This window comes from Microcebus murinus, chromosome X, assembly GCF_040939455.1.
Source record: "Microcebus murinus isolate Inina chromosome X, M.murinus_Inina_mat1.0, whole genome shotgun sequence".
NCBI lineage: Eukaryota > Metazoa > Chordata > Mammalia > Primates > Cheirogaleidae > Microcebus > Microcebus murinus.
In genome coordinates, this window is record NC_134136.1 from 93,928,380 (window position 1) to 93,951,307 (window position 22,928).

The window sequence follows — 22,928 nt, forward strand, 5'->3', positions numbered from 1 at the left end:
ATCTCTTTCCATTTCATCACCTCTTCATCCTCATGGGAAACCTGGTCTGTGGTGGGCATTAAGATCTTTTACATTTCTACCGGTTGGGCGATGACTTCATTGCTTTCATGCCAGCTGGGGAATCTTGTGTGGCAGAGCCTCGGACCCAAGTGGGGCTGTGGGTTTCTGCTGCTACTGCTGCAACAGCCGTTTGCATGCGCCCAGCTGCTGTATAAGGAATCCTCAGGCTGCTAGTTCTTTGCTCCTAACTCACCCAAGGGATCGCAGGCTGCTGGATGAGTGTACATGTGAGTGTGTATATATGTGTGTGCATATGCGCGCGTGTGTGTGCACGAGCAGCTTCAACAGTTGGGCAGCAGCAGCAATGGACTTCGATATGATTTTTACCAACGACAGAGATAAACCATCCTCCATCCTTTATTTCCAAGCAGTGCCTCAGCTCCCGCCCCAAAAGCGCTCTCCCTCCCTTTCACCCCCCCCTCCACCACCCGCACGGGTCCCTCGGGAGGGAGGCCAGGATAGCTGCGCTGCAGGCAGGATTCCCCAGTTTTTTCCGCAGTGACAGGCGGATTCCCGGGCCTCCTCGCCCTTTCCCTCCCCCGCAGCCACCCCTTTCTCAGTCACGATCTCCCCTCATCCTCCTCCCTTTCCCCCTTCCCCTTCTCCTTCCTCTTCCCCCTCCCCTGGCGTCAGCTCGCGGCTCGGGCCCCGCCCCTCCCAGCCTCCACAGCCCAGGTTGCTAGGGCCTGGCGGGGCAACCAAACCTGGCGTGCAAGGAGGCGCGGCGCGCACGTGCGCGCGCGCAAAAGAACTTGTACAAGAAACCAGCGGTCTGGCTTTGGGGTCTCGAGCACGAGCGGCGCGAGCAGGACGCGCGAGCACGAGCACGAGGACGAGCGCTCTCTCCGCATTGGCTTCAACCAGCAGTGGGCGTGGCGGAGGCGGGACCCGGCGGGGCCTAAGATGCTTCTCCATTGGTCTGAGCGGTCCGGCCGGGGCGGGGTAGTTAGCAAATTAGGCTGCGCGTTCGCTTCTTCGAGAGGGCGGGGCCGGAGGTTCCGATTAGTTGTCTGTGCCGCTGGGGAAGGTAAAGCAGCGACGGCGGCCTCAGGAGCTGTACGATCTCCGGCTGGCGGAGTGAGACTCAGCGGGGTGAGTAGCCGCACCGCCACCTGCCTGCCAAGCGTTCTTACCTTCGTATCGGCTCCGCGGCCACATATCTTTTCCCAAGAGAGGGTACTCACTCGGTCCCCCTGGGCGGAGGAGAGAAGGGGCGGCGGCGCTGGTCCCCCTAGAACGGGACGACGCGGAGAAGGCGTCCCAGCCTGGAGCGGCCCCTCCTCGGCGCTCCATTGCGCCTCTGGAAGGGCTTCCCCGGAGTGGCCGGGGCTGTACTTTGGGGTGTAGGAAGGCGAGAGGGTGTGAAAGAGGGGTGGCGGGTCGAAGCCGCCCCGCAGGGCTCCCCTCAGCGGCGGGTCTGCAGTGTCCCCGCCCCGCCGCCCCCGCGGCGCGAGTTCCCCGGGGCTTGCGGCGAGGGGAAGCCCTTTCCTACCGGTGCTGAGGAGGGGCTTGCGCGCCGGAGCCCCCTGCCCGAGTTTCGAGGGAGCCCCACGCTTGCCAGGGGCTGCTAGCCGCATCCCCAGCCCTTCTGACCTTGGCTGCCCGCGAGAGTGGGCGAGCGACCCTCCGCCGGCCCCAAGGCTCCTGCAACCTCCCCCGAACAAGTTTCAGGGGTTGCTATGAAGTTCACGACTGGCATAGCGGGGAGAAGCAGAAATTGGCCGCTTCTCAGACCTTCATACCCTTTGGACCCTCATAGAAATTGAATCCTGGGGTTTGGAACCATCTCCCAGAACGAACAGGTCCTTCTCTCATTGACACGTTTTGTGCCCACGTTGGGGGAAAAAATAACCTGAACATATTTCAGTGTAAAAGCAGATCTTCCTTGAGGGTTTTGTTTTTCCCTTCACTTGTGTGTGTTAAAGCACAGATGCCTGAATAAGAAAAGCCTGACCTTAGTATCTCTACTGTGTGATTAGACGAGTGCTGTGGTAGTTAAATAGTTGCAGATCATTATTCTGTTAACACAATCTATTTTAATTGGCTGAAATTTAAGCTGATTTTAGAAAGTATTGTTGACACAGAATAATTTCTTTCCGTGCATCTGACTTATGTTTGTTTGAACGTTAATGGTTATGTAGTTAATGTAAAAGATTACACAAATTAATTTGAGAGCATTTGACTGAAACAGGAGACATAAATATGTACAGAATAGGATTATCATTTTTAGGTAACATCTGCTGGAACATTTCCAGCTTGTTCCTTTCTTGCTGTAGGGTTACGAAAAAGACATCTTTACCGAGGCTATTCGGAATCGCGTGTGAATGACATTTAGATGTAAATTTGTTTTTAATTCCTTTAAGTGTTTTAAAATATTCATAAAACGTGAAGAGGCTATATTTACTTGTCCCTGTATCTTTAGTGTTGAAGGTGATAGTATAATATTATATTTCACAACCCAATTAAGGTTCATTAATAATAAATTTTTAAAAGGTGTGCCTCTTAAATATTCGAGAATATGATAGTTGAGTACCTACCAAGCCTTTTAATTTCTTTATTAAAAGTATTGTTTTAGGTTTGAGCATTTTTGGCGTTGACACTGGATCCAGGAGTAAGGAAGCCTGCAGCAGTATTACCAGTTTGACACCACCAGTGGGTGTTTCTGTTGACAAATGCAGAGAAGAGAACATTTGGGAAGGAAATCTTTTTTTGGGGGGTGGGGGGTGAGGGCGGGAAGGAGCCAAAAGAGAAAAGCTGTAGAACTAAAAAGCTGCCAGCACTGTGTATGCTGAGCATTTCACAAGTACAAGGAAACCTAATTAGGGGAAAAAATTGCGTTCGACTGTATTAAATAATAGAACTCCAAAGAGGCATACTAAATAAAGTTAACCATTCCAAGAATGTTAAATAACCTGCCATTTCAGAGTAGCTGGGAGTTCTTCATTTGCAGAGGGCATCAAATCTCTTTGAATTGTCTTGCCTTTTTAACATAACCAGTGCAGCAATTAATTTGATATATACGTATGTATATTAAAAATCGTTTAGTATTCTAATTTTCTTTATTTAGCATATTTCCTAAGCCTAAATGTTTTTAAAACAAAATTTGATATATTTAAAAAAATTAGAAATAGCATTCTTCAGAGAACATTCCTTTCTTCCCTGCTCAGTCTTAATAATTTATTCATGATTTAGGAGCTTGTCGTAGGGATTTTTTACCCCTTTATCTCAGGTTTTTGATTTTTACTTTTGCAAGTTCCCTAACTAAATCTGCCATTGTTTTTATTTTAATTTTCTCGGAGTTATTTAAATCAGAGTGTGGCATCTACTGTGTTCCCTGGGGTTTTAAAAGGAAAGGCTCCCATTGAAAGAAATTACAGGGCCATCTCACATAAATGAGTAATAGAAGGTTGACTGATTGCAAATCAGTTGTATTCTGTTCCAGATATGCTGCATGGGGTTAAGGCAGTTTCATTTAATGAGAACCAGATTTTACATGGTATTTCTACTTTGAAGGTACAATATTGTTAACATTATAAACTGAAAGGCAGAGGTGGAGCAGTTCCTTAAAGTGTGCTTTTCCCCCCAGCCTTCTTTCACCACTGTGTCCAAGAATCTATGAGAGACTCTCAACAATAGTTACATTGTTGGAAATGACAGTGGCTTCTCTTGCAGAAAGTTAACCTTTCATTATGATTTACATCTCAATTTACTTTGTAGTAGAAAATTTAGCATATCTGAGAAATTGGCTGTAAGAAATTTGTAAAGAAATGAGCAGGGAAATAAGTTTTATTTAGCATATCTGTTAAAATTTCATCTTTTTCCCCCTTCCATTTTGATGACTTTGGTGGTTATCTCCTTTATTTCTTCTAGATATTACATGGCATGCTAATATAGTACTTTATTTTGGGCACTTGGTGTGGGGATATGACTTTGTCATGTAATAAATTAATGTCAGATAATAACACCAGACATTTAAGAACAAACTAATCCAAATGCATAGATCCAAAATGTGAGGGAAGTCCTTTAGATAACTCTTAACTTTGGTACAAGAATAACAAAATAGGAAGTATTAAATTGCTTTCTAAGTAGAAAAGACTGTTTACTCAGAACTGGATAGTTTTAAAGTTTTATTTATTTATTTATTTATATTGCAACATCAAATTCCTTGAATAGAAGAGTTAGAATCTCGAAGGTTTTTTGTCATCTGATGGTGGTGTCCGTTGGACCACTTATTTCAACTTAGAAAAATACAATTAAAAGATTGCATTTAAAGTTTCTGTTTGGATGTTTTCCCAATTGGCTTTCTTTTTTTTTTTTTTTTTTTTCTTTTTAGACAGCACATAACTTCTGCACCAATTTGCTTTCAATCTTAAACTCAACATTAGAAATCTTTTGTTGGTGATGCGTGATTTTAGTGTTTGGATTTTAATTTTTGATAGTTTTTCAAATGTTTCCTTTATATAGAGCAGTGTATGGATGACTGAATTACTCAAAGATCTGGTCTCATTTCTAATTCAAATTTGTACATTTCTTCATACTGAGATATGAGTTTGGGTGCAATTCTGTAGGTGAGTGTGAAAGCTGAAGATGAGGACCTTCTACCTATAGAGATGGATAACATTTAAACATTTCAGATTTGAGAATTAACAGAGAATTATTTATTGGGTTAAAAGAACCTAGCCCGTTCAGGCCTTTGAAATTGGTTGTCAGTAGTTTGAATTAAGCTCTTTGCTTAGAAACATTTGTGTTTGAGACAGTTCTAATCAGGGTCAAGTTTTGGGTGTGATCTTTCTTTTGGGCAGTCTTCTCTGTAATAATTAAATTATAATATTCCATTTATTGAGCCTTACTGAATACCAGATACTGTGGCAAATAATTTATTTGCATGAATATACATATGTGTGTGTATGTTCTTACAATATCTCTATGAGGTAGATGTTTTTCTTATTTCACATATACATGTCAAATGGGCTCAGAGAAATAAAATAATTTTCCCAGATTACCCAGCTAGTCAACAGGAGAGGCAAAATTGCCATCCAAACCGGTCTGACTTGAAGCTGAGCTCTTCACAACCATGCTTTGTGCTTCTCTTTAGGAATCTCATTGTCCAAGTGTATTTTGTGTTCCTACTATACTTCATACTTTGGGTGTACTGGAATATGCTCCCTGGAGTTTATGGGTTACATTGACAAGACTGGCTGACCTTTAGTCACATGGGATGCTGGTCTCAGATCCATCATGACTGTTGGATAGCACAACTGGAAGTACATACTTTTTTTAACAGAGGGTCATTAGTTCTATTTCCTCATAAATGAAGGTTGTACATAATTATTTTTGCTCAAAATGAGGTAGCTGTTTCTAATTAACCACTTGATATTTCATGTTTCTTCATGTTCCATTATGACTTTTGCCTGACTTTGATTAAATTTGCTACACTAATAAAGGCTATGAAGGTACCCCTTGAATTCAATTTTGTGGTTTAGATGTACTCTTGAAGTAAAATGGCAGCCATTACAATTTGCAAATGAGCGTCTCTTCTATAATTATACCAATGTCAGTGAAATAAAACCTGGAGGTGAAGTCTATAGAGATATGTTATTGTTTCTTAATACATAGAGGTTGGACTCTGAACATTTTTCAACTTGAAAGTAGAATCTCCTGCTACTTAAAGCCCTTTGTGGTGGGTTTTTGTTTTTCTTTAAACAAGACCCATCATTAAGAGAGCTAGACAGTTACTTAGCCTAAAAGAACACTTAGAGGTCCATGTTACAGAAGAAAAGGACTTGGCCAGGCACTGTGGCTCACGCCTGTAATCCTAGCACTCTGGGAGGCCAGTGGATCATTTGAGCTCAGGAGTTTGAGACCAGCCTGATCAAGAGTGAGACCACATCTTTACTAAAAAGATAGAAAGAAATTGGCTGGACAACTAAAAATATCTATAGAAAAAATTAGCCGGGCATGGTGGCGCATGCCTGTAGTCCCAGCTACTTGGGAGGCTGAGGCAGTAGGATCACTTGAGCCCAGGAGTTTGAGGTTGCTGTGTGCAAGGCTGAGGCCACGGCGTTCTAGCCCAGGGAACAGAGTTAGACTCTGTCTAAAAAAAAAAAAAAAAAAGGACTTAACATTTTTTTCTGTAATTGATGAAAATCATTTTTGTCACTTATTAAAGTTAGAAAGTAATGATGAATATTGTAGGGCCTCAGGGCCAGAAATCATCTTGGCTGAAGCAGGACAGTTGTTCTACACAGATGGGGCCTATGTGTAAGTTTTTTGATTTCTTTACAATGTACAGTTTTTCAATATGCATTTTAACAGCTTTATCGAGGCATAGTTTACATACCATAAAATTCACCCTTTTTTAGTGTACCATTCAATGATTTTTTTTAGTAAATTATGGAGGTGTGTAACTATCACAATCTAGTTTTAGAACATTTCCATCACCCCCAAAAATTCTCTCTACATAATGTGACTTTTTAAAACCATATTTACTTGCTTCACCTAGGTCCCTTTGTTATCACTGATAAACCAAATCATGTAGTTCTTAAAAGATGTCTTTAAAAAAATCTTCTTACACATATTATCATTTCCTAGTGCTTTTTGTATTTTCAAAAGTTTTGCCTAAATATAATACATAGCAGTATATAAAGGACTGTACTTCAAATGTGTTTGTGGTTTTGATTTTTTGTTGGATAATTTTTAAACCAGCAAATAAAATGCAGCATTCTTGGTGATATGTTGGAAATGCAGGGAAAAGAAATCAAGGTAAAAGTAATTATTGTGCAAGAAAAAAAATTACTTTCAGATTTAAGACCATGGGCAAAATAATTGTTTTCTTGATTTTAAGCTAATAACATTGTGCATGTTATTGCTTGGGCTCTAGTCCCCCTTGACAGATCCACATGTACTGTGCATGTCATAGAGCAGGTTTCATCAAATGCAGGTATTCAAGCACATTGTCTACTTGGAAATGGCTTAACATGCAAGGTACTGTAGCTCTTTTTTCTTGCCTGTATCATTTTCTTCTTAATTACCTTCTAGAATGGGTTGGAAAGTAAAGTCACCCTGGGAACGTAGAATCTGATAAAGTTGTACAGCACAGGCTCATCTCTGCCACTTGCACAAATTTTCTCCTTTGCTCAGTATACTGCTTATGTAGATGGGCACTGCTGATAGGGAAGCTTAGGATGTTATTGTTTTAGTACACATAATAGAGGCATGTAATGATTTGGTTGGAAAAAAGTGATTTGGAAACTGTATCTTACTTTCATTGCTTTTAGATGAACATTTCTCTGTGGAAAGTGACCCTTACAAGTGCCAGGCAGGTAAATCAATAACTCCTTGTGTGGTAGGTTATGTCTGGATTTTTAATAACAAACAGGTTAGACACATAGTGCTGGTCTGATAGTAATAGTTTACTGTCAATTTAATCATAGCTGGTTTGAAATAGGCTTACTTTTGGTTTTGAGTGTTCAGCAGCTATATTGGTATGATCCTGTTGTTATTTTGTAGGCTTCATAATATCAAAGAGTAATATTAATATATGGAGTGCTTTCTGACTACATAATGTTTGACTTAGAAGGAGATAGTGATTCTGATAGTAAAAAAATAACTTTGGCTTCTGGAAATTAACAAACAATGGATAAATACATTATTTTTTTAACTTGTCTTAAATTATGTAAGTTATAATTTTAGATCCCAGTTTTAGATTTTGTATTATTTTTAAAGATTAGGTTCTTGGCAGTATGAAATTGTATTATAATCAGATTAAACACACACTCTCATGAGGAAGATAAGGCAGATAAAAAATGATGATAATAGTTGAAGAACAACTTACTGACTTGGATTTGCCTAATTCCTCTGACATTGGCCAATTGTAGAAACTAGTTTCCTCTTGAGTAGAATCCTTTAGAGTTTACCAGAGCTGGTTCAGATGTGACATATCCTAGAATTTATCCACACACCTAGACACACACCGTACCCTGGTTTGTCAGCCTCTTATGGGGCATATTAAATTTAATTGGCAGTATTTTTTATTACTAATATTATCACTAAATTCAAGTTTAGTAATGCAAGTGAAAAAAGTTTTATCTTAATTGTACTTATTGAAAATAGTTGGCTAATTTTGTGCAAATTGGTATTTTTACTTCATTAGTTATTTCTTTCTCAAATAATTTGTCCTATATCCTGTCCTCATTCATTTAGCAAATGCTTAATGAGTATCTACTACTGTGTGCCAGACTGTGCTAGAGGCTGCATTGAGTGATAAATAAAATGGAAGCAGGCTCTGTTCTTAGAGAACGTAGTCTTGAGATGGAGGCAGAGGAGAACTACAGAGTGCTAGGGGAGTACAATAGATCCTTGAACAACTCGGGGGTTAGGGGTGCAGACCACCTCCCCGTTAGCAGTCAAAAATCTGAGTATAACTTTAGAAAAAAAATGTTTGTGCTATACACATTCAGAGAAACTTCTCTAGTAATGAACTATAGAAATGATCCCTGAAAGTAGTCTTTGTAAGTATAATTTTGGACTCCTCAAAAACTTCACTAATAGCCTACTGTTCACCAGATGCCTTACCAATAATATAAACAGTCAATTAACACCTATTTTGTACGTTATATTTATTATATACTGTATTCTTACAATAAAGTAAACCAGAGAAAAGAAAATGTTATTCAAATCATACGAAGAAAAAATATATTTACTGTTCATTAAATGGATCATCATAATGGTCTTCATCCTCATTGTCTTCATTCTGAAGATGTTGGCAGAGGTGGTATAGATGGAGGAGGTAGAAGGGGAAGCAGGAGAGGCAGGCAAATGTGGTATAACTTTTATTGAAAAAAATCTGGGTATATGTGGACCCGTGCAGTTCAAACCTATATTGTTCAAGGGCCTATTGTATTAATATAAAACAGGGTAGAGAATCTGTCTTTGGGAAGGCAGTGGACCACCCAAAGGAAGTAACATTTTAGTGAGACCCTAAAGATGAGGACCTGTGCAAGTTGGGTAGATAAGTTTTCTAGACAGAAGGTGCAAATGCCCTGAGGCAGGGTAAGAGAGGCAGAGAGAGAGAGGCTTTTGAAAAACAGAATTGAAAGAAATCCGAAATGGCTGGAAAGTAGAAAAGCAGGCAATGAGGCAGATTTAGGCAGGGGCCAGGTCTTGAAAAGGCTTAGTAGGCCATCTGCTGGGTGTTTGAACTTGTTCTAAGTCTCCTGGGAAACTATTGAAGGTTTTAAGCAGGGATGTGACATGAAATGAAGTGCTACATAAAAAACAAGAGTTTTAGCTCAATGGAACCTTGATAATTTTACCAAAAAGGTCATAATCTCTGCAAGGTAAAATATTCTTCCCTCATCTCATTAAAATTTTTGCAACTGCTTCCTTGATTGATTGTCATCTGTGGTATTCTTTTCGTTGTTTTTATAGACATTATCTTTAATTTTCTAAAGGCTCCTTTTCTTTTATCCTTCAGCATTCTATTAACCTTATATAGGAATGTCATTTCTATTTATAACCAAATTAAAATATTTTCTCCAACAATTTTAGCTCTCTTCCATAGTTAAACTTGAAATTATTTGCTGGTCCCCTCCACCACCCTTAAGCTGCTCAAGGTATTTAACATTCTAACAAAATGTTTCATTAAATGTCAATGCTAATTTGGCTTTTATTCTTTTGTTTTTTTCCAAATACAATGTCTTAGGTCTAGGTTAATATTTCTCAGCATTTATCCTATTTCATATTTTATGAAATCACATTTGAGCACCTACAGTGTTTTCAGAGAATTTGTTAATATTGTATAGGAGGACTAATCTTCAGCAAGAGTACCATTTTCAAATCTGGTTCATATTCGGTGGCTTTATCTTTTATATTAAACTGGTTTCTGTCAAACTTTTTATGTTCAAGTGAGCTTATGTCTATGAAGTGCTGTAAAGGTGTTATTTTGTATATCCTGATGTATTTCTTTCTTCTATAGTAAGCATCCCTACATGCTAGGTTTTTGGGGAAACCTTTAACCATGCTAAATCTTTGCTTGTTTTGATGATTGAGCATTCCTTCAGGTCTTCCTTGGTGTAAAGTTGTTAGTCCGTGCCTGTATAGAATGCTGTTGCCTGCTTTTTCCCTCCACATATATAAAGAATAGCCACAGCACCACCTCCTTCTTCAGATTCTTCCTTTGGAGTCTACATTTTGATGCAGCCTTTAACTTAGCTCACTTTTGCTGTGAGTTCTTAGGCTTTTCTGAACTATTCTATACCTGCTCTGTATTCTGTCCTTGTTGGTTAATCTTTTTTTTTTTTTTTCCTGGCACTAGTGACTTGAGTTTGCAATTGGCTCGGGTCATTACTTTTTTTCACTTTCTATCCAGCCCAGTGCATTTATTTTAAAAGAGTTGCCTCATTTCAGATTTTAGAGTTTGGAATTGATGTGCTAGTAGTTTCTCTAACATCCAGAGATATTGTCCTTGGTTTAGAGTTGTGTTTTTAAGTGCAGAATTGGTAAAGAAAGTACATACTAGTCTTTCTTTGGCTGACTTTAGGTTAGGGTAATGGTTTGGGTATCTTGGTGTCTGTTATTGTACAGGCAACTTAAAGGGTATTGTCATATGGTAAATGATGGGGATACAAAGAGAAGCTATGGTGTTCTGCCCTTATGGAGCTTGTAAACCAGTAGAAGAGATAGAAAACAATGACTAAAGTACCGTGCGGGGTGATATTCATGTTCAGATGGAAATACAGGTTTCTGGTATTCTAGGCCAGAAGAGCTATACTTAACACTGACTTAAAGAGACTATGAAAGGAAATGATTTCTTAGTGCTTGTGAAGAGTCTTAAAGGAGGCCCAGAACACCAGGTGAGGGGGAAGGGGTTTATAGGCAGAGGATGTATTCAATGACACAGGTCTAAGAATGGGCATATAAAGCTGGGAGAATTGCAAGAAATAGCATGAATTTATGTATTACATGCATTGCTTTGATGGTTGTACCCCACCTACATCATAGGATCTTGATTTTCTTTCTTTATATGGCCTTTATTCTGTCCAGTTTGGCCTTTACCTGAGAGTATATAAAGGAAATACTAAAATCAGAAGTTTAAGTAGGGGTAGGCTTTAGGAAAAATGGATAAGCAGGTGGTATCTGTTTTCTACTATAAACTCCATGGAGTGTTGATTGTTGCAGCCTCAGCATGTAGCACATTGGCCTGCACATGGGAAATGCTCGATAAATACTTTTCTTATCAAAGGTGCCTTTCTCCCACCCCCATCTTCTCAGAGGCATGAGCCACCGCGCCCAGCCTGGCAATTTCTTAAAATAGGACAATAATGATGTTTGCCACATTGATTGACATTTTCTTTCATGAAAAATTTGTCTATAGTGTGCAATGCTGTTTGATAGCATTTTAACCACATTAGAACTTCTTTTAGGCCAGGCACGGTGGCTCACGCCTGTAATCCTAGCACTCTGGGAGGCCGAGGTGGGCGGATCCTTTGAGCTCAGGAGTTCGAGACCAGCCTGAGCAAGAGCAAGACCCCGTCTCTACTGTAAATAGAAAGAAATTAATTGGCCAACTATATTTTTATAGTTGGCCAATTAATTTGCTCAGGCAGCACTCCTGCCCTGAGCAATCCTCCCACCTCGGCCTCCCAGAGTGCTAGGATTACAGGTGTGAGCCACTGCGCCAGGCCGGTAAATGAACATTGGCTTCAATTTAAGATCACCCTAAACAAGAGTTAGCCTGTCCTTTGAAACTTTGGAGCCAGGCACTGACTTCTCTCCAGCTATGAAAGTCCTAGATGGCATCTTCTTCCAATATAAGGCTGTTTTGTCTACATAGAAAATCTGTTCCATGTAGCCTCCTTCATCAGTGATCTTAGCTGGATCTTCTGGATAACTTGGCTGCAGCTTCTCCATCAACACTTGCTGCTTCACCTTACATTTTTCTGTTATGGAGACAGCTTCTTTCCTTAAACTTCGTGAGCCAACATCTGCTAGCTTCCAACTTTACTTCTGCAGCTTTCTCACCTCTCTCAGCCTTCATAGAATTGAAGAGAGTTAGGGTCTTGCTCTGGATTAGGCTTTGGCTTAAGGGTATATTGTGGCTGGTTTGATCTTCTATCCAGACCACTAAAACTTTCTCCATATCAGCAATAAGGCTGTTTTGCTTTCTTCTCATTCATGTGTTCACTGGAGTAACACTTTTAATTTTCTTCAAGAACTTTTCCTTTGCCTTCACAACTTGGCTAACTGGCCCAAGAGGCCTACCTTTCCACTTCCTTCAGCTTTTGACATGCCTTCCTCACTATGCTTAATCATTTCTAGCTTTTGATTTAAAGTGAGGGACATATGACTCTTCCTTTCACTTGAAGACGTAGATGCCATTGTAGGTTATTAATGGGCCTAATTTCAATATTGTGTTTCAAGTAATAGGGAGGCCTGGGAAGAGGGAGAGAGACAGGGAATGGCCAATGGGTACGGTTTGTGGTGCCCCAAAACAGTTACAGTAGTAACATCAAATATCACTGATCTCAGATCAACGTAACAGATATAATAATAATGAAAATGTTTGAAATATTGTGAGAATTAGCCAAAATGTGACATAGAGATACAAATTGAGCATGTGCTGTTGGAAGAATGGTGCCAATAGACTTGCTCAGTATAGGGTTGCCACAAACCTTCAATTTGTAAAAGACACAATAGAACGAAGTGCAATAAAATGTGGTATGCTTGTACTTACCATAAAGCAGAACTAATATTCTCCGAAAATGTTGCTTGTCAGTCATGTGGCTTCACACACCCCTAGATTACTCCTTATGTCCCTTAAATTGGGAAACTGGCTTTAAATATGTTACCACATTGAGGTAAAATATTTGGATACAATGACATCACCAAAAAAATTAACCATACAATAGCTGGTTAGTTACCTGGTTTTTTAGCATGTTGTAGTAGACTTTTGCCATTTTGGTTTGCCCAGTGTTTTTAAGTTGATGATTTCATATATTATTAGTCCCACTTTCCAGAAAACTTACATCCTTAGTCTCTCTTGCAGCTGGGAAATAGGCTTGTGACCTAGGTTTGACCGGTCAGTTACACGGAGTGAGACTTGTATACAGAAGTGAGCATTGTGAGCAATCATGTATAGTTGAATTTGATGACCTGGTGATCATGTTAACAAAGGTGTTTGGTTTTTAAGGAGTGGCAATGTCAGGGCTTGTGGAATTCAGTCTGAAGTTTGTAGGTGCTCAGTGATGGTGGCAGTGTGTGTGTGTATTTTTTGCTGTTTACCTTCCTTCGTTTTCTCTGATTATCTGGGATTTATGGTTAGATGTCTTATGTTAATTTTGGAATATTTTTGGCCATTATCTCTTCAAATATTTCTTCATTCTCATTCTCTTCCCTTTTTGTGGTCCAAATTACCACTGTGTTCAAAAATTTGATATTGTCCCACAGATCCTGAATATTCTGTTTTTCTTCCACCACTATTTTCTCTCAGTGTTTTGGGATAATTTATATTGACCTATCTTCAAGTTCACTGATTTTTTCCTTGGCTGAGTTGAGTCTACTGATGAGCCATTGAAGGCATTCTTTATCTGTCTAAACTGTTCTTTCTTAGAGTTTCGATCTCTCTACTGAAGTTACATTGTCCGTGTTGTTCTCCTTTTGGGTTAGAGCCCACAACATATATAGTATTTCACATTTAATTTTAGATATTTTCAACATCTGTTTAATTCTGTGTCTGTTTCTGATAAGTTCTTTGTCTTTTCTCAGTGCTTTTTTTCTTTGCCTTTTTTAATACCTTGTGATTTTTTTGCTGCTGTTGCAAGGCTGACTTACTGTGTAGAACACTAGAGACTGAGGTATATAATTTATGTCTCTGTAAATGGGCATGTCTTTCCTTCTGTTAGGCCTTTAGTGCTGGGATTTGAATTAATCTAGTTAGGAGTTGGGCTGGGTTTGAGGGTTTTTTTGTTGTGGTTACTCTCAGTATACTTCAGTCTTCAAATTCTCTGAGGGGTACTTTGTGATTAGGGTGGGAGTTGGTTTACCAGAACAGTATATGTTCAATTTTAAATTTCATGTCTCCCCTCTAAACTGTGCCTTAGTGAGGGTCTCTTTACATGTTCTCAGTTTTTTTCCTGTCTCTCTCCCAGTAGGATTCTGCTGTTACTGTTTCTGGAAGTTTGTTAGCTTGGAGAAGGGGAGGAGTGGTTGGGTATGGTCTCTGTTGTTCTGATTAAGCTTCAGATTTAGGCCTGAGTCCCAGGATCTTGCCCCTTCCCTGGCTGTTCTGGTGGGCTCTGTGGAATCCTGCCCCTCTCCCAGGAGTAGAGTTCCCACTCCTCTTCCCACCTGCTTTGAGTTTTCACCATTGTCTTAAGGGTAGAAGTAATCTGTCTTTTCCTTCACAGACGAAGGCTTGTCTTCCATAGTGGAGATAGGGGAGAAATGATATGAGTGTTGAGTCTTGCCCCTCAGGCCTTGCTGCTGTTCTGTCCCCAGGTCTGCATCACAATGGGCACTCTTCACTCAGGGGTCTTTCCTCTTTGAGTGCCTGGGGTGGGAAGGTTGGTGGAGGAAGACCATGCAGAAGGTTGGGGTCTCCCCAATTTCTACGACCCCTCCCCCCAGTGGTTTTGCACTGTCCTTTCAGCAAGCCACGCCAGCTTTCACCTTTTTGCTAACTATTCTACCTGAACTCCTTTTTGGTGTCCAGTTGGAGTCTACCCTAGGTGAGTACATGGTTGTCTTGTCTCTCCCTGCAGGCACTGTCTCTACTTATTTTTTGAGCTAACTGGTTGCTCTATGTTGGATCTACAAAAAGTCATGAATTTGAAATTAGTTCAGCTCTTTTTCATTGTAAGGGGGTACAGCTATGCTCCTTGTATTTTTTATTTTTTATTTCAGAGTATTGCGGGGGTACACACACTTTGGTTACATGAATGGTGGTCTTCGCACCACCCAAGTCAGAGCTACAAGCGTGCCCATTCCTCAGACACCATTAGGTGTGAGTTTACCTACCCCCTCCACCTCCTTCCCAACTGCTCGACATCCATGAATGTTACTTTCATATGTGCGCATAAGTTTTGATTGATTATTACCAATTTAATGGTGAGTACATGTGGTGTTTGTTTTTCCATTCTTGTGATATTTCACTTTAACATGAGTGTTGACTTACATCTAAGCTTAATTATTATTCCTATCCTCCTGAATAAGACCAAGATTTTAGAATGGATTACTTCTTAACCCTCATCCCCTCTTCCAAGTTAATGTTATTTATACCTTAGTTTTGCCTTGTTTAAGCCACCTTAAACCTATAAAAATAGTGAATATATACTCATCAATGTGTTTTTCAAGTTTCTTTGCTCATTGTTCTTCATTCACTCCATTTCTTTCTTCTTGGTTCAGTTTCCCTCTTTATGAAGAGTGTTCTGAAATATTTAATATTTCTTTCAGTAGGGTCTGTTAATAGTAAACTTGGTATTGATGTTTCTGAAAGTGTCTTTACTTTTTCTCCTGAATGATTGTTGACTTGGGTATAACATTTTGGGTTGACAATTATTTTCCCTGAGAACTTTGACAATGTTATTATTTCGTGTTTTTTCAAGTCTTGTTTGTTAATAAGAAGTACGTAATCATTTTAGTTGTAATTTATTTGTAGGTGAATAATTATCTTTTCTCTTGGGCTATTTTTAAGATTTTTTTTCCTTGTTTCTGATCTGCAGTTTTGTTTTTTTGTTTTTGTTTTTTGCAATATCTCTTGATGTGGATTTTTTAATTTATCTTGGTTTTATTTGGAGTACTCCATTAGTCTGAGGACTCATGATGTTTTCAGTTGTGGAAACAGATCTTCGCCATTATCTTTTTTTTTTTTTTTTTTTTTTTTTTTTTAGACAGAGTCTCACTTTGTTGTCCAGGCTACAGGCTAGAGTGAGTGCCGTGGCGTCAGCCTAGCTCACAGCAACCTCAAACTCCTGGGCTCGAGTGATCCTTCTGCCTCAGCCTCCCGAGTAGCTGGGACTACAGGCATGTGCCACTATGCCCGGCTAATTTTTTATATATATATATAAGTTGGCCAATTAATTTCTTTCTGTTTATAGTAGAGACGGGGTCTCGCTCTTGCTCAGGCTGGTTTTGAACTCCTGACCTTGAGCAATCCGCCCGCCTCGGCCTCCCAAGAGCTAGGATTACAGGCGTGAGCCACAGCGCCCGGCCATTATCTTTTAATATATTGTTTCTCCTCCATTTTCCATTTATGGAGCTATTATTTAGATATGTGTTGGAGTTTTTCATTGTTCCTCCATGTTGCTTGAATTTTCTTTAATATTTTACATTTCTACCTCTTCTGGGTAATTTCCTGACATCTATTTTACAATTCACTAATTTTCTCTTTAGCTGTGTAGTCTATTAATCCATTGTGAAAATAAGTAATTCAGAATCTAAGCTGTTGGAATTCTTAAATTACTTTGACCTTAAAGGAATGTGATTTTTGGGCCTGAGTCACAGCACAGGACAGGCAGTTATAACCTTTCTCTAATTATAGATTAGCCTTCTTCCTTACTTGCATTGTTTTGTAAAATGTTATAAATGACTAAAGGGTGGTAGGGAAGACCCCTTCCCTCTTTACTGTTGATCCTTATTATGGATTAACTTCTCTCTTCTTTCTCTCACATAAAGACATTGTCTTAAGATGGAATGTTAAATATACTCTTTTAAATTGGAAAGGAAATGAAAACAAGCCAGAAGGAAAAGAAAACAAACTGTAACTAGTTAAATTGTTATAACTCATAAACCAACTTTGAATAGAAAATGTTATAATCCTATTAAACTTCTTTGTTTTCTGCCCATATAAGCAAGAACTTAACTTTTAACTTTGGAATACTGACTCCATTTCTCTGGAGTCTGTGTCTCCCAAACAGCTATTCCAAGCTTTTCACTTGAATAAACTCCTTAAAACTGGATCTGATTCTTTCAGTTATTTCAGGTTGACATATTGAAGGTGTCACTAAAAACATTTGCTTATATTCTTAAATTTAAGAATTTATCTCTTTCATTTTCTTTCAGATTTGCTTTTTGATTTTCATAAGGGCATTTTCTTTTCTATGAACATTTAAAAATACAGTTATAAGTCTCCTTAGGATTATTTTCTTAGCTATAGTTCTTGAGGAATGAAATTTCTCATCTCTCATCCCTCCTTTCCTCCAAATTTTTTGCTTATTTCTTTGTGTAGTTTGCAATATTTGACAATTTGGGAATTGTTTGCCTGTGCCTGGGTTGTGAGATGCTCCTTTGGGTGGTTTTGCATGTGTCTCCAATGGGACCCTTTGGGCTCACTGCTTCTGGAGAATTTCTGATCTATTCTCAGATGGTTCTCTTTATTTATTTTTTTTTTTTTGAGACAAAGTCTCACTTTGTTGCCCAGGCTAGAATGCCGTGGCATCAGCTTAGCTCACAGCAACCTCCAACTCCAACTCAAGCAATCCTTCTGCCTCAGCCTTCTGAGTAGTTGGGACCACAGGCATTCGCCACCATGCCTGGCTAATTTTTTCTATATATTTTTAGTTGGCCAATTAATTTCTTTCTATTTTTAGTAGAGACGGGGGTCTCACTCCTGCTCAGGCTGGTTTCAAACTCCTGACCTTGAGTGATCCTCCCACCTCAGCCTCCCAGAGTGCTAGGATTACAGGCATGAGCCACCACACCCTACCTCAGATGGTTCTCTTGATAAACTGAGAGTAGTGTAAATTTGGACTCCATATTTGTGTAGAGCAAGGACTTGGGTTTTCCCTTCTGCTTTGGTCACTCTTTCTATGTACAGTTCTGGGCTGGTATATATAGCTTTTCTTTTTTCTTTTTCACCCAAGAACAGCCCTTTGTGATTTTTGGCTTCATGCTATTGGTTCACCTCCACCTTCTTTCCCATGCACAGACTTGAGGCAACTTCTCCATTTTCCTGGTCCTGTAATTTTTTAAGTTTGCAGCCGTTGGTGTAGAAGGCAGGAGTGAGCAGATTTTTGTCCTGGGAAGAATCTCATTTAATAGGGAGTAGTTCAACCAATTAAGAACCAGGAAGTAGTTATAACCACAGGCATCCTCTAACTTGAACAGGTTATTTACCAAAAGTTCATTTAGATGTTGATTGTGTAGAGAGCACACTTCACATTATCTGACAGGAACTATGTTACTAAAAAACTGGATTAGTTTCCAGGTAAACCTCAGGAGTCTCTCCTTCCCGTTAATTGCAGTTGAAATTCCTATGGACTTATGAATTCTTTTGGAGTGTAATCAGCATAAAGTAGGTGATTTCTGTTGGAAGGTGCATTTAACATTCTCAGTGCAGAGGCAGTGTGGTGGTTTACAACCTCAGTTGGTTTTCCCTGATGTGACCTGCCAGCTACCAGTACCTGTTAGTTGTTACAAACCCTAGCCACTGTTTTCAAACCTGCCACTCATACTCAGCACATGACCTTGCTTCCACTTCACTGAGAACCTTGAGCCTTCTGGTTAGTTGATTTTCTTCAGCTTCTGGCTCCATTTACAAACTTATCAGCCCCTCCCTCCCCAGATCTGTCCTTTCCTCCTGCCTCAGAGGATGAGATGCTTCTGCTGTTTGAGGCCAGTCCCTTGCCAAGGGAACTCAGCTTTGCTACTTCTTCTTTGGCAATCTTTTTCCACCAGCGTTCCCTCTCTTTCTTCCCTCCTGTTCCCAGCGGTTCTCAATTTGAGGGGGTAGACTTTGCCCCCAGGGGACGTTTGGCAATGTCTAGAGACATTGGTTGTTTCAACTGAGGGGTGGTGGTGATTTGTGTACTGCTGGCATCTAGTGGGTAGAGGCCAGCGATGCTGCTAAACATCCTACAGTGCAAAGAACAGTTCCCACAGTAAAGAATTACCTGGTCCAAAATGTCAGTGGTGTTGATATTGAGTAACCTTGCTGCTTCCACAGGGTCTCACTTTTGATCCCTTTGTTTTTCTCTGCCCATTACGTTATTCCTAAGAAACCTTCCCTGAACCAGATGTCCACTCTTCTCCTAGCTACCTAACCTCCTTCCTTTCTCACCTAAACTTCTGAAAGAAGTGGTCTATACATAATCTGCCTGTCTATTTCTCATTCACTTCTCAAACTTCAGCTGTTGCTTTCTGGCTTCCCACCACCATTACTGCTTAAACTCTTTTTGCTGAGATTGCCTGTGACTTCTTTTGTGCTGCATCGAGTGGATTCATTTAGTCCTAATTTTACTTGACATTTTTGTTGCTCCTGACACTATTAATCACTATCTCCTTGAACCAGTGTATTCTGTTACCATCCCCGTTCTCCATGCCCTTCTCTTATATTTCTTTGTCTGCCTGAACTCCCACTAATCTACTTACTCCTTACATAATACTGTTACCTGGGTTTGACTTCTTAGCCAACGGCTATCATAGGTCATTGTCTCCATAAAGTACCTCAGTTACACCCAGAATTTCAGTTCTACTTATTAGGTTATTAAGTGTAGAGTGTCAGATTTCCTTAAGTACTAAGTTTGACGGTTGATATCTCTGACATTTCACTTTAACACTTCTCTCTTTTTTTTTTAAATTATTGTGAAGGTACATCCTCATTCTTTCAAACACACAGTTTGGCTTGTGATTATCTTTCAATTTTCTTAGAATAATTTTTGTGAAACCATGGATAAGTCTAAAATTTGTGCTATTTTTGAATATGAGTTCCGTCATGGAATCAATGCAGCACAGACAGCTAGAAATATCAACGAAGTGTTTGGGCAGGATGTGGCTGATGAACACACAATACATTGATGGTTTGAGAAGTTCTATTCTGATTATTTTAATCTTGAAAATGAGTCATGTGGGTGACCTGAGACCAGGGTGGATAATGATGAGCTGAAAGCTATAGTGGAAGTGAATCCATCTCCACCTATGCATCAATTAGCAGAAAGGTTTTACATTACTATTCCAACAACATTGGACTATTTGAAACAAATTGGCAAGGTAAAGAAGCTGGATAGATGGGTACCACTTGAATTAAATGAGTGACAGAAGAGAAATCATCTAGAAGCTTGCCTTTCTTTGTTGTCACAACATAAAGGCAAACCATTTCTACACTGTACTTTTATGTGTGATGAAAAATGGAATTCTCTTTGACAATCACAAGCGTTTGGCACAATAGTTGAATAAAGATGAAGTGCTGAAACACAGTCCAAAACCAAATATTCATCCAAAAAAGCTAATGGTGTCTGTTTGGCAGTTCAGCACTGGTATTATCCACTACAGCTTCATGAAACCTGGTTAGTTGATTACAGTGGATGTCTACTGCAACCAATTGGATAAAATGATGAGGATGCTTGTGATTAAGCAGCTGAGATTGGTTAAGAAAGACAGCCAGTCCTCTTGCAAGACAACGCTGGACCACATGTCTCACAATCAATGCTGCTCAAACTACAGAGGCTGGACTTGGAAACTCTCTGTCAGCCACTATATTCACCAGACCTTGCACCAACTGACTACCACTTCTTCCAGGCTTTGGACCACTTCTTGCAAAGAAAAATGTTTAGTTTTCAATGAGCTGTGGAAAATGCCTTTTGCAATTTCATCACTACTTGCTCTCCAGGCTTCTTCGATGCTGGCGTAAACAAGCTACTGTTAAGATGGGAAAACTGTGTTGATAGTTTAGGTGTATACGTTTTGATTAATTGTACTGCTTTTTGTTTGAGATACAATAAACTAAACTTCTGCCTGGAAATTGGACATTTCATATTTAATGACCTTATATATGCAGATATTTTTCTAAATTTCTAAATTTTTCCCTGACTTTTCCCTGCAAGCTTTAGACTCAGGTTAAATAAACTGCTGGAAATCTCCACCTGAATATTCCACAGGTATCTTACATTCAGCATGTCCATTGTGAAGTACATCATCCTATTTTCAAACATTTTTTTAAAAGTTCCCCAGTCTTTGTTAATAATTCTGTAATCTACCCAGGCTCCCAAGATAGATAGTTGGGTCTTGTCCAACTCAGATATATTATCTACAGTTGCCTGTATGATATAAAATGTGATTTTGATCATATCACTGAGCCACTTGAAAGTCTACACTGGTGCTGTCTTGCTAACAGGAGAGAAAATAGAAAGACTGAATTCCTTTTATGTGGCCCATCAGGCTCTCCTTCATGTGTTCTCTGCCCACCTACCTCTCCAGCCTCGCATCCTTTCCCTGTCTGCCTCAACATTATGCTCCAGCATGTATAGTTCCCTATAAAATTTTGTTTCAAACATGATATCTTTGTTTATGTGCTCTCCATTGCCTGGAATGCAATATTTTTCTATGGAGTATGTGGGTTGCTTGCCTCTTCTAGTGGTAGGATTCCCCATTCCTCATGGAAGCTACAGTTAATTGGCATCTTGCTCCACTTCTCTGGCCTCAACATTATTGAGGAGTATTCCTCATCTGAATTATCATTTCAGAGAGTTAGGATTGGGTAAATACTGGCATTCATCCTGCTCAAAGAAGGTAGGGAAGGGGGCACTGGCTAAGGTGTTTCATAGCCCTTCAGTTATGTAGCTTACTACTAGCCATTTCTTTTCTCAATCCCTGCTGCCTCTAATTTTATTATCTTTCAAGGATTCTTCTGGAAAAATGTATCTTTTTGAGGGAGAGCTTCTTTTCTGTGTCTGTATGAAGTTTTGGATTCTTCAGCTCTATTGGGTTTTGCCATCTATTCCATTTTAACCTGCTTCATAGCTCCTTGGAATTCCTCATTGATCTATCTGCTTGGAGCACCTGTTAGACTCCCAGGGCTGCTCTGGATTTATTTTTATGTTTTTCTTATTTCATTGGGTTTTAGTGTGGGAGGAAAGGTAAACATGTGTGTTTAAAGTTTAACTATTTTAAAGTAGAACTTCGGTGCCCTTTACCTCATGTGGATTTCCCCTTTTTCTATATTGTACACATCATGGCCAAGAATGTTTTTTAAAGTAAATCCTTGTGTACACTTTTGAGCATTTTCTTAAGACACTGGCCTTATATCCCCCTTGAGAATCACTGGGGATGATAGTAGATGACTCACATGGGAGTGTGCCACACCTGTGAAGAATATAGAGGAAACACTGCTGATTTGCCTGAGGGAAATGTTACCTGTTAAAAATGTTTATCCTATTGGTCAATTTGGCCAAAAGATTTCTCATTATTGTTTTTGTTGTATTTCTAAAATTACTAGTAAGATTGAACATTTACAAGAGTCAGTTATTGGCCATTTATATTTTTCCTGCATTTTCTTTTCATGTTAATGACGGGTTTTTTTTTCCCTTAATACCCTTCTGTAGGGTTTCCTTAATTCTTTCAACGCGAAATAAGCAAACACTGCCAAATGTAAGATATCTTGCTTGTTCGTTTTTTTAGGTTTAGATTTATTATGATCTGATTCTTAGAAAATGAAAATTTACTCTTGGTTTTTTTGATTAATAATACATACCTCATAAGGTGGCTGTGAAAATTAAATGAAATAACATAGGTGAAGTGCCCAACGCAGTGCTTGGTACATAACAGGCAGCAGTAAATATTAGTTTCTTTTGTTCGTTCTTTCTTGTTTGCCAGATTATTAAAATTACTACAGTACTCTGTACCTTAGAGAGAAAAATCACATGTGTTTACTGAACCCTTGTTAAATGAAGGGCAGTATGCTAAATACCTTGAAGGAGACGGAGATGTTTAAGGCTGCTTCCTGTCCAGGGATAAATATTAGCTTACTATATATATTTTTGCATTTCTAGGCTTTTTTTTTTTAACATGCTGTTCTGAAAACCTTTCAGTCTTTGAAGTGTGTTATTTTATTTGAGCACAGAACACTTTAAAGGTTGTCTTACCACATTCAATCCATT

The 22,928-nt window shown here is 39.4% G+C and overlaps 1 protein-coding gene across 3 annotated transcripts in view; it reads left to right on the plus strand.

Annotated features, from left to right (window-relative positions):
• Positions 1-1,064: 1,064 nt before the first annotated feature.
• The window catches only part of CDKL5 (cyclin dependent kinase like 5), a 186,328-nt gene continuing 164,464 nt past the window's right edge, over positions 1,065-22,928 (plus strand). For 2 of the 3 annotated variants that reach the window (XM_012784690.2, XM_075999296.1), the window contains exon 1: positions 1,066-1,152. The gene's annotated coding sequence lies outside the window, so the exon portion shown is untranslated. Of the gene's footprint in view, positions 1,153-22,928 lie in introns of all 3 variants that reach the window. The other variant, XM_012784695.2, reaches the window with a different exon arrangement.